At 40.8% G+C, this 9692-nt stretch overlaps 1 protein-coding gene and 1 long non-coding RNA gene across 3 annotated transcripts in view; both read left to right on the top strand.

Annotated features, from left to right (window-relative positions):
- LOC117943197 overlaps nucleotides 1-8508 on the top strand; it is a 20999-nt gene extending 12491 nt beyond the window's left edge. The window contains exon 3 of the long non-coding RNA XR_004656310.1: nucleotides 8498-8508. This is a non-coding gene — a long non-coding RNA (uncharacterized LOC117943197). The remainder of the gene's footprint in view (nucleotides 1-8497) is intronic.
- Nucleotides 1-9692, top strand: part of LOC117943172 (receptor-type tyrosine-protein phosphatase gamma-like) — a 455813-nt gene that overhangs the window by 136404 nt on the left and 309717 nt on the right. The gene's annotated exons all lie outside the window — the stretch shown is intronic.

The raw sequence follows: 9692 nt of genomic DNA, 5'->3' as shown, positions 1-9692 counted from the left end.
TTTTACTGTAAAGCACTTTGTGACCCTCCTTGTCTGTGAAAGGTGCTATATAAATAAAGCTTACTTACTTACTTACTTCCAACCATAAAACCGTTTCATTTTGAAACCGGGCAATACTTTCCAACCAACTACTGTCTTTCCAACTACTGTCTTTAAAAAAGGTTGTATCATGCCTTTTTTTCAGTATGTGCATAGCTCTTAATGACCCACACGTCATGAACACTAAAAATTAAGGATTGGCAGCTTTTACAAATAAATAGAAGACAGATGAAGGTGTCACCAGAACCAGTCATACAGGCCTTGGTCATACATGTCAAAAAATTAAGGTTGACGTGTTGAAAGGCATCAGTAATGCATGTTAGTTGACTGCCAATTACTTCATGCTGATTGGCCATTATGCTGCATTCCAGACACGTTAGCTGATCCTAGCGATTTCTAGATGGCATAATATTTTGGGCTTCATTTAATAACATAACCTGTAGTAGTACACAAATCAATGTGTATTGTTTGGATTACAATGTACGGAATTACTTTACGTTGCCTATTTATAGCTATTGATATCCATTTTACTCACTTAGTGACTGGTGTCTGTAAAGAATCAACAGGGGTCGCCATTATTGTTTATGTGTGTGTGACGTCAAAACTGTAACTGCAACCATCAGGTACGAGTTCACGAGTTTGACAGCCGTTCCAGGGCACTTTCACGGGTATAAGGTTGTGAAAACACGAGTTACGGGTTACCTTGAACGCAGCATTACTACACATTGACTGATGACGGGACCTGTGTGAATGTAGGTTGATTGGAAGACTCTCATTTCGACAGTATGCAGAATGAAGAGAGTAATAAAGTGATTGATTGATTAGTATTGTCGGGAAATAGGATCCAATGGTTGGAGTTTTTCTTTAAGCCAGTGGAAGAAGACACCATTTGAGTATATGTATATGGGGCGGCTGTGGCTCAGTGGTAGAGCGGTTGCCTGCCAATTGGAAGGTTGGTGGTTTGATCCCCGCCCCTGCAGTCATTGTCGAAGTGTCCTTGGGCAAGACACTGAACCCCGAGTTGCCCCCGGTGCTGCGCATCGGAGTGTGAATGTGTGTGAATGTTTATCTGATGAGCAGGTGCCACCTTGTACGGCAGCCCCGGCCACAGTGTATGAATGTGTGTGAATGGTGAATGTTCCCTGTAGATGTAAAAGCGCTTTGAGCAGTTGTTAAGACTGGAAAAGCGCTATATAAATACAGTACATTTACATTTACATATGAGGGAACGGTAGCCTATAATGGAAATAAATGCCACGTACAAGAGAATTCCATAAACCTCATCCATGGAGGACACATCATCAGTTTGTCAGGCCCCATCACGTTAGGAATATGGGATGAGCTCTCCATAATGGATGAGTCCATCCTACTATATAAAAGGTGCACTTGGCTCTGTAGAGACTTGAAATACACACTTGAAAAAACAGGAATCAATTTAAATAGTCTGTCGAAATGAATTTGCTATCTGTTTTAGTCTAAAAAAAACATTTCTCTCAAAGAAATAAAAAAATCGGTTGCTGTTTATGGAAAACATTAAGTGTTTTGCATATATGTTGCACTATGAGCTTCCTTCAGTTGTCATTCACACATGATGTAATGATCAAAATAAAAAGGGCAAAATTGGCAGTCATGAAGTTGAGATTGATTTCTTTTGATTTATGTTGTAGTGCAACAATCAAGTTTCCAAAGCGGCTGTGAGAACAGATTATGCATTCATGCATTCTACAATTGTAATAGTTATAAATAATTCAGTCGGTTCCCAGCATGTGAATAGGGCATATTAGCTTTTATCCAGTGGAACATTATGCTCTTAATTAGTGGTGGAAAGGACAACCACATTAATGAAGTTTCATCAAGTGCTACATAACTGGAGGGATAGAATTTCCTGGTGTCATCTCATTAAGCGGGACCACTGATACTCACTGATCTGTTGGCAGCCATCATCAGAGACGAAATTCTCCTCTTTGTGACAGGCCCTCCCTCTGAACAAATGCAAAGGTTAATGCTGCCTGAGCTTTCAGATGCTGACCGTCATGCTTTCCATCCGCCTCACTCGGGCCACCGTGCCTGGCAAACGCAGCCTTCCATTACCCTTCCCATTTGCTAATGAGGTAATTAATAAGGCAGGCGTTAGTCAAGTATTGCGAAATGAGGCCACAGTAGCCGGGGTCAATGCAACTCATCAGTCATGTGAGCCAAAATAGAAAAGAAATGATTTTGTTTGTTTATTAGTTTGGGTGGGTGGATGATTATTTGGTTTTGGAAGGGGTCCTTTGAAATGCTTTTGCTCAGATAATCTTTCTTGCACACTCGTTTTTCTTTCACAATGTTTTCAATATCTCTCTCCTGAGGATAGATGGGGATTATTACTTCTGCTACTCATTTTCTGCACGCGACTTGCAGTCCTCCTCCCATATTGATTTGTGAGCGAGGATTCAGACACTGAAAATGGAATGAGGAGATTGCAACAGGTAATGCCAAGGTGCAGAGTCAAGGGCTTTTTAAGAGTCTCCTGATATGAAGGATCCTTCAAGGGCGGCAGTGACCTGGTGAGTGACATGCTCTCAGGAACAAGAGGATAAGACACAAGGACACTGCAGAGAGAGGTGGAAACAGACAGAGCAGGGAATAATTTCAATCAAACTGTGGTGCAGAATCATAGCTAGGTACATAAATCATGCACCTCTGAGTTGATGATTATTGAAAGGCAAACAGCCAACATTATTGTCAAAAATAAATTGTCTTTTCACAGGTACATAGACAGGCAGATGGATGGATTGATAATTGTCCTTCATGGGGAACAAAATCTATTTCTAACCCAGCCAACATCACCCACACTGACTAGAGCTGCATGCACAATCACTCACTCACTTACTCATTATTCCCTACAGAGTGTTTATGAAATAGGGAACTACATAGGGAATGACCAAACAGGACTTTGGACATTACACTGGAAACTTTGACCTAAATGTGATGGAAGCCCAGCATCATGTAAGCAAATGGAAACAAAACTACTTATAATACGCCTTAAAACTGTTTAAAATGACATTTACTTAAAGGACTTACATTTATAGACGAAGCCCTGGTCCATTTTTCTGTTTCTGTTTTAGCGAGTTCTTCTGCTTCTTCTCCTCCGGGACAACACAACCACGTTGCACTGTGGTATACGGGAGTAAAAGGCAAGGTGCATCATGTGTACACTCCAATTAGCTGTGCATTGTGGGTATTTTATAGTGGACTATATAGTCAATGAAATTAACTGCTGAGAACACTGCTACATAATGGCAAACACACTTTATAGTGCATTTATCCCTGATAGGAAACACTTTCCAGTACACCTCAAAAGTCTAAAACACGTGTCAAACTAAAGGCCCGCAGGCTAAATCGGGGCCGTGGCAAATTTTGATCCAGCCTGCATATCAATTTAGGGTCACAACAAATTCTGGCCCGCCTATCTGTGCACTGAACGAAAAAAGATAACTAGTTTTTTAACTGCAAAAAACACAAACCTCAGAGCAGAATTTGGCTTTGAATCCGACTTTGAGACTCAGACGTTGAGACTCAGAAATCCCCCAGAAGAGTAGAAGCAAAGCGTCCTCATATTCATGTTGTGAAAAAGGCTGCTGGGAGTCAGCTGTGTGGTAACCTACTAAAAAATGTAATCGTTGTTATCCTTGATTTGACAATTCAATTACACGTTAATATGTAATTGATGGGATTCTCATTTTCCAGTGTGGCCCTTTAAGTGGCCATTAAGTTTGATACCCCTGGTCTAAAGCATTGCTTGCAGCCTCTATGTATATCTTTATTTTTAATCATCTGTATTTATAGTTATATATACCGATCTATTAGTTATCTATAGGTACTTTCTTTTTTCAAACTTATTCATAATATCAGATATAAACAGGGGGATCAATATCACAATAAGAACATACACAAACACAAAAATACAAAATACTGACTCTTCCACAATGTTCAGTGTCAAATATACAGACATGTTCTCCAATGGTTCCACAGTCTGGAAGAGAATTGGACAGAACTGCGTACAGGGTTAGCCAAAACAGTGACTATGTCATTTTCTGCCTCAGATACCTTACACATAAATCTATACATCTGGTTAATTAAAACAGCAGAGCAGGTAGGTACCCCAACGCTGACTAACATATGGCTTGCACTGGAGCTTCTTGGAGCATTCAGCAGCAGCCTCATGCTGTCATTATAAGCCACTATGAGTTTTCTAAGGCTGCTTTGCTTATAACAACACCACAGGTAGGCCGTATACAAAGGTGTACAATACGCTCTAAAGAGGGAGATTTTCACAGATACAGAGCACATGCTAAACTCACGACCCAGCATGTTTGCTTGAGCTCACAGCTTCGGACGCTGTCTATAGATATCATTATCGTCAGAAAGGTCATTTGCAATAATATGGCTCAAATATGTAATCTCACTGCACACCATAAGTGCAGTGCCAGACAGATAGAAGTCAGGGAAGGATGGCTGTCTGTCTTCTTTACTTCTGAGAATCATGATCTTACTCTTTTTAGCATTGTATTTTATAGTAAAATCAACCCCATACTGTTTGCATACTCCCAGAAGCTGTTGGAGAGCAGCACTATATGGGCTAAAGATGACCAAATCATCTGGGTACATTAGGTGATTAATTAGTAAATCACCAAAGACAACTCGTTCATATACATATTAAAAAGAAAAGGAGACAGAATTCCTCCCTGGGGAAAACCATTGGTCATGTGGAAGGGACCAGGTGTTACATCGTCTGATGTGAGTACCAATACACCAAGATTCTAATTATAAAACCAGGGACTTCACTTTTAGATTATTATGGTCATACTTCAATATATTTATATTATATTATGGTTACTTACTTTTTCATATTATTTAATTACATATCATTTAATTACATTATGGCAATATTTTTCGTACTATGGCGACCTCCCTTTACTTACACTTTAATCCTTAATACTTTTTACATAATGGAACTTTACATTCATTCAGTACTTTTAGCACATTGTCTGTTGTTTGTTTGTTGGTTTGTGTTTCATTGTGGGAAAACTGTAGTAATGAGTAAATGTCCCCAATGTGGGATAAATAAGGTATTATCTGTCTCTAAAACACATGTGTAGCCACGGTGGTGCCATCTTAATCTCAAGCTGGCACACCCAGCCTAATCATTAAAAATGTATGAGTTAGCTGCCAATAAAAACAAAAAAATATCACGGACACAATTGAAATTTATTATTACATTTTAAATCAAATTTACTCTAACGGACAGATGATTTCCCTTGTCTATCCCACCCATCTATAGATAGATAGATTGATAGATTTTTATCTAGCCCAAAAAGGGAAATTACAGTGTTCTAGCAGCACAATATCAGACACACAGCACACATACAGAATACACATGAAATAACAGGATACAATATAAATATTACAAATAATTTAAAATGTGTACAACTATTATTGATAAAGCTGTAGATAATGTAAATATTGTATGTAAATATTGTGCAAGTTGCACTTAGTGCAGTCATGGTGTCTGTGAGTCTTGTCTACCTCTCACTGATGAAGTGTTAAAAAGTTGTGTTGCCTGTGATAGGAAGGATTTCTTGTAGCGGTCCATGCGACATCAAAGCTGTATGATAGGATCATGATAGGATCACCGATCTGTGTGTCCTGAGCAGGCCGGGATGTTGTTTGGACTCCTTGCCAACTTAGCGGTAGACATGTAAGACATTGTCAGACCTTCCTCCACAGGGCTGGCCAGTCAACACACCAATTCCGGGATGGGAGAAAAACATGCTCTGGTTGATTGGCGGTGCCGAAGCTCTGCAGAATTGCCTCTGGAGGGAAGTTATTTCTGTGCAACATGTCTATGATCAAAAGTAGTTTGTAGTCAACCTCAGATTGGACAGATAGTCTAGCTAGCTGTCTGGATTTACCCTGCAGAGATCTGAGGAGCAGTTAATCATAGTCCTCAGAAATCTTCCGGAGGTTAGAACGCCAACAAAGAGACAGAGGAAGGTCACAGACATCTGGCTGACTTTTCCGGAGGCACTCTAGCAATCCAGGAAGTGGAACATCATAGATATACAGTATACTACACATGTGAATTAAAGATGGTTGTCAGAGACAATTTGTATATAGGTATACAGGATTTGTAGTTAAAGGGGTAAAACTGCTTATTTTTAATAACTATGGCCAATTATGTGAAATAGCCTGTTGAAAATGCTGCGCCATTCTCTGAATATTTAGCTTTTTTTTTTTTTCTTTGTCAAAAATGTTATATAGGAAAAAGGCCAAGATGAAGTAAACTAGTTGGGGGTCATTCTTACCTCTCACTGATCAAGGTTCTGCATGCGTATCCCAAAGACAGTTTTTTTTTTCTCAAACTGTTTACATTGAGCACTAATTACTGTTCCTATAACAAGCTGCACAGCTGCTCGCTTGTTTTCCACTGTTAACCACTTCGAACAAGCATCTACATATGCCCACAGGACGACTGACCACTTTCTATGTTTCCATTTGAAAAGGAACTGACGGATTGTAATGAAATGATTTCATTGTTGGACACAGCTGTGGTTTCTAGGCGGCCTATCGCTTTGCTGACACATGGAAGTCATACTAATGTGCTTTTTGTACAAATTAGCAGTCATTTTCCAAATGGGTCCTGCTGGTTCAGCGTGTTGCCATCTTGGCTCAGGAATTATGAATGTAATGAAAAGTGTATAAATGAAGCTGACCTTTGTTAATGACACACTTTGCTGTATTGTTTGATACAGTACAATATGCTTATGCTACTGGCACTCAATTTGTTTCAAACTGTGAAAGTGTGGTGGTATTTAGCTAGCATTACCACTTCATAGTTTGCTGACACATGTAAATCATACTAATGTGTCTTTAAAAAAGTGAGGCCGTAACGACAAACTCTCTCCCACAATAGAAAGGTGAGTGAACTGAGTTTAGGCAGGTTTACCCTCCACCACACCCTGGAATGTATAGCAGGAAATGAGTGACTGGAACAAAATTATAAGGAGCTGCAGAGGGAGATGGGTGGAGAGGGTGGAGAGGGTGGAGAGGGTGTTGCCTTGTAGGCAGACAGGCAGGAAAGACGCAGAGGTGTAGGGAAAGGAGTGTTATTTTGGCTCCCGTTGCAAAGACCTCTGGGAAAATAGGGCCTGCCTGACAGTGCTGTGAGAGCCATAAATCACCACGAGAGCACTCCTCCTCCTCACCGTGACCTAGGGGTGACCCCGGAGTCTCACATATTTTCAAACACACACACACACACTGAAAGATATTCAGATGGAAGCAGACACACACACATTCATACACACACACATTCATACACACACACACACACACACCACAGGTAGGAGGGCTTGTGAGGGAGCCTTGGTGTCACTACCAAAGTTTCAGCCGTATAGCTTGAGCCACAGGACTGCACTATTTCTCACACAACCCAAGACACAGATTGAATCGCTCACAACCTTTACAAGCACATAATATTCCGTATTTTGCCTTTATACTTACTACTAAAAAGACGATATTCCCACTTTATTATTTCCTTTATTTGAGTTGGAATCCTAACCTCTGGTGGATTTCTGAGGACTATGGTTACCTGCTCCTCAGATCTCTGCAGGTATCCAATCCAGACAGCTATCTAGGCTATCTGTCCAATCGGAGTTTTCTGTTGCATGAATAAAACAACCTTTGAGCAGTGCCCTGCTATGTCCTGCTGTGCCTTGTAATGCCGCACAGCGTCCTGCTATGTCGCGAACTACTTCAAAGAACTGCTACAGACTACTAATTTTTGTCTATTTTGGTTATTGCCACTCTTCATTCCAACCCCAACCGGCCCGTCAGACACCGCCTACCAAGAGCCTGGGTCTGACCGAGGTTTCTGCCTCAAAGGAAGTTTTTCTTCGCCACTGTCGCACTGTTGCTTGCTCTGGGGGAAACTACTAGAACTGTTGGGTCCTTGTAAATTCTGGAGTGTGGTCTATCTGTATAGTGTCTTGAGATAACTCTTGTTATGAATTGATACTATAAATAAAATTGAATTGAATTGAATTGAACGTACACACAAGTTCCTTCCCGAGGCAATTTTGCATCAGCACTTAGCCCATGATGATTGTATTTGGTTTAAAGAAATGCCAATAAACCAGAGCACATTTTTCTCCCATCCCGGGAATGCTGTGTGGACTAGCCAGACCTTCCTCTGCGGGGCTGTGGAGGAAGCTCTGGCAATGCCACAAAGAATAACGCAGCAAAATATTGGAGATTCTTTTTCAGTTTAACTTGATTTTCTGCTTTGGATTCATATTGTTTAGGTCTGGAGGTATGGTTTGAGGTTTTTGCACTGTGTGTGTGTGTGTGTGTGTGTGTGTGTGTGTGTGTGTGTGTGTGTGTGTGTGTGTGTGGGTATGTGTGTAAGGAATAGTTTAATTGTGAAAGGGAGGCCAATAAAGCCTCAGGCAAGCCTCAGAGAGCTTGTTAGAGGAGGAGGGGAGGCAGAGAGGAGGGGCGGGGAGAGGAGAGGAGATACAGGGGAAGGAGATCTGAGAGGAAGAGGTGTGGGAGGAGAAAGAGCAGGTGAAGGAAGGTGAGAGAGCTGTATCAAGAGGCAAGGGCGATTTCAGCTCTTTTTTAGTGGTGCTAAAGCACCCCTGAAGTTGTTTGAGGCACCCCTCAAAAATAATTGCTAAAAAAATAAATCTGTGTTAATCTTTTGTGAGCTGAGGATTTCTGCTCGGGTAATACCCCAGGATCGGGAAACTAAACCCAGAATCTCAGACGACTAGATAATTCAGAAAAAAATGCTGAGTGGTTTTCTCAGAATTGTAAAGATACTTATTGTCACATACATGTAGCAAAATTCATTCTATGCATTTAAGCCATCCCTCAAGAGAGCAGTGGGGGACCAACTCCAGATCTGAGTGCAGATCAAGTAGTCTGGTTATCCCCAAACCAAGTCAATTTGTTAAGATTAAACAGTAAGATTTCTTCGCAAAAACACATGTAGTATATAAAATCTAAAGATTTATTATGAATAAAACTAGCCAACAATATAACAGCCTGCAAGTCCAGCAGAAACGATGAGACCATTAGAGGGGGCTGTCACTGCCCAGGGTGAGGAGAGTGCAGATGTGAGTCTCGCATGCTCAGATGTAAACGGCTTACGACCTAATTGTCTTCCAAAAATGTTGGAAATCCATGAAATAAAAAACTTTTCTCATTACAAACAATAACAGAAGCTGGGAATCAATTCAGAAACGTTTTAGCTATCTATGATAGTTTGATCACTAATGTTAGCTTACAACGCCAGTCAAGTGACAGCCTTTGTTGTGTTTGATTGCTAGCTTGTAGCCAGTAGTGAACCAACTTGGTTAAGTAGGGCCATTTTTACTTTGTTGACATTACGGAAGTCTCTCGTTAGTATCTTATATGCTACTTGTCGTAAAGTGACGCATGTTCAACTCAAATCTGCACTCTCCTCACATTGAGTAGTGACAGGCGCTATGCAGTTTGGGCCATTTCTTTGCTGTTTCTCCATAGAGCCCCCTACAGGTTTCTCTATAGAGCTCCCCCTACAGGTTTCTCTATAGAGCTCCCCCTACAGGTTTCTCTATAGAGCT

This window comes from Etheostoma cragini, chromosome 4 (assembly GCF_013103735.1).
Source record: "Etheostoma cragini isolate CJK2018 chromosome 4, CSU_Ecrag_1.0, whole genome shotgun sequence".
NCBI lineage: Eukaryota > Metazoa > Chordata > Actinopteri > Perciformes > Percidae > Etheostoma > Etheostoma cragini.
This window is presented reverse-complemented; position numbering and strand designations above follow the sequence as displayed.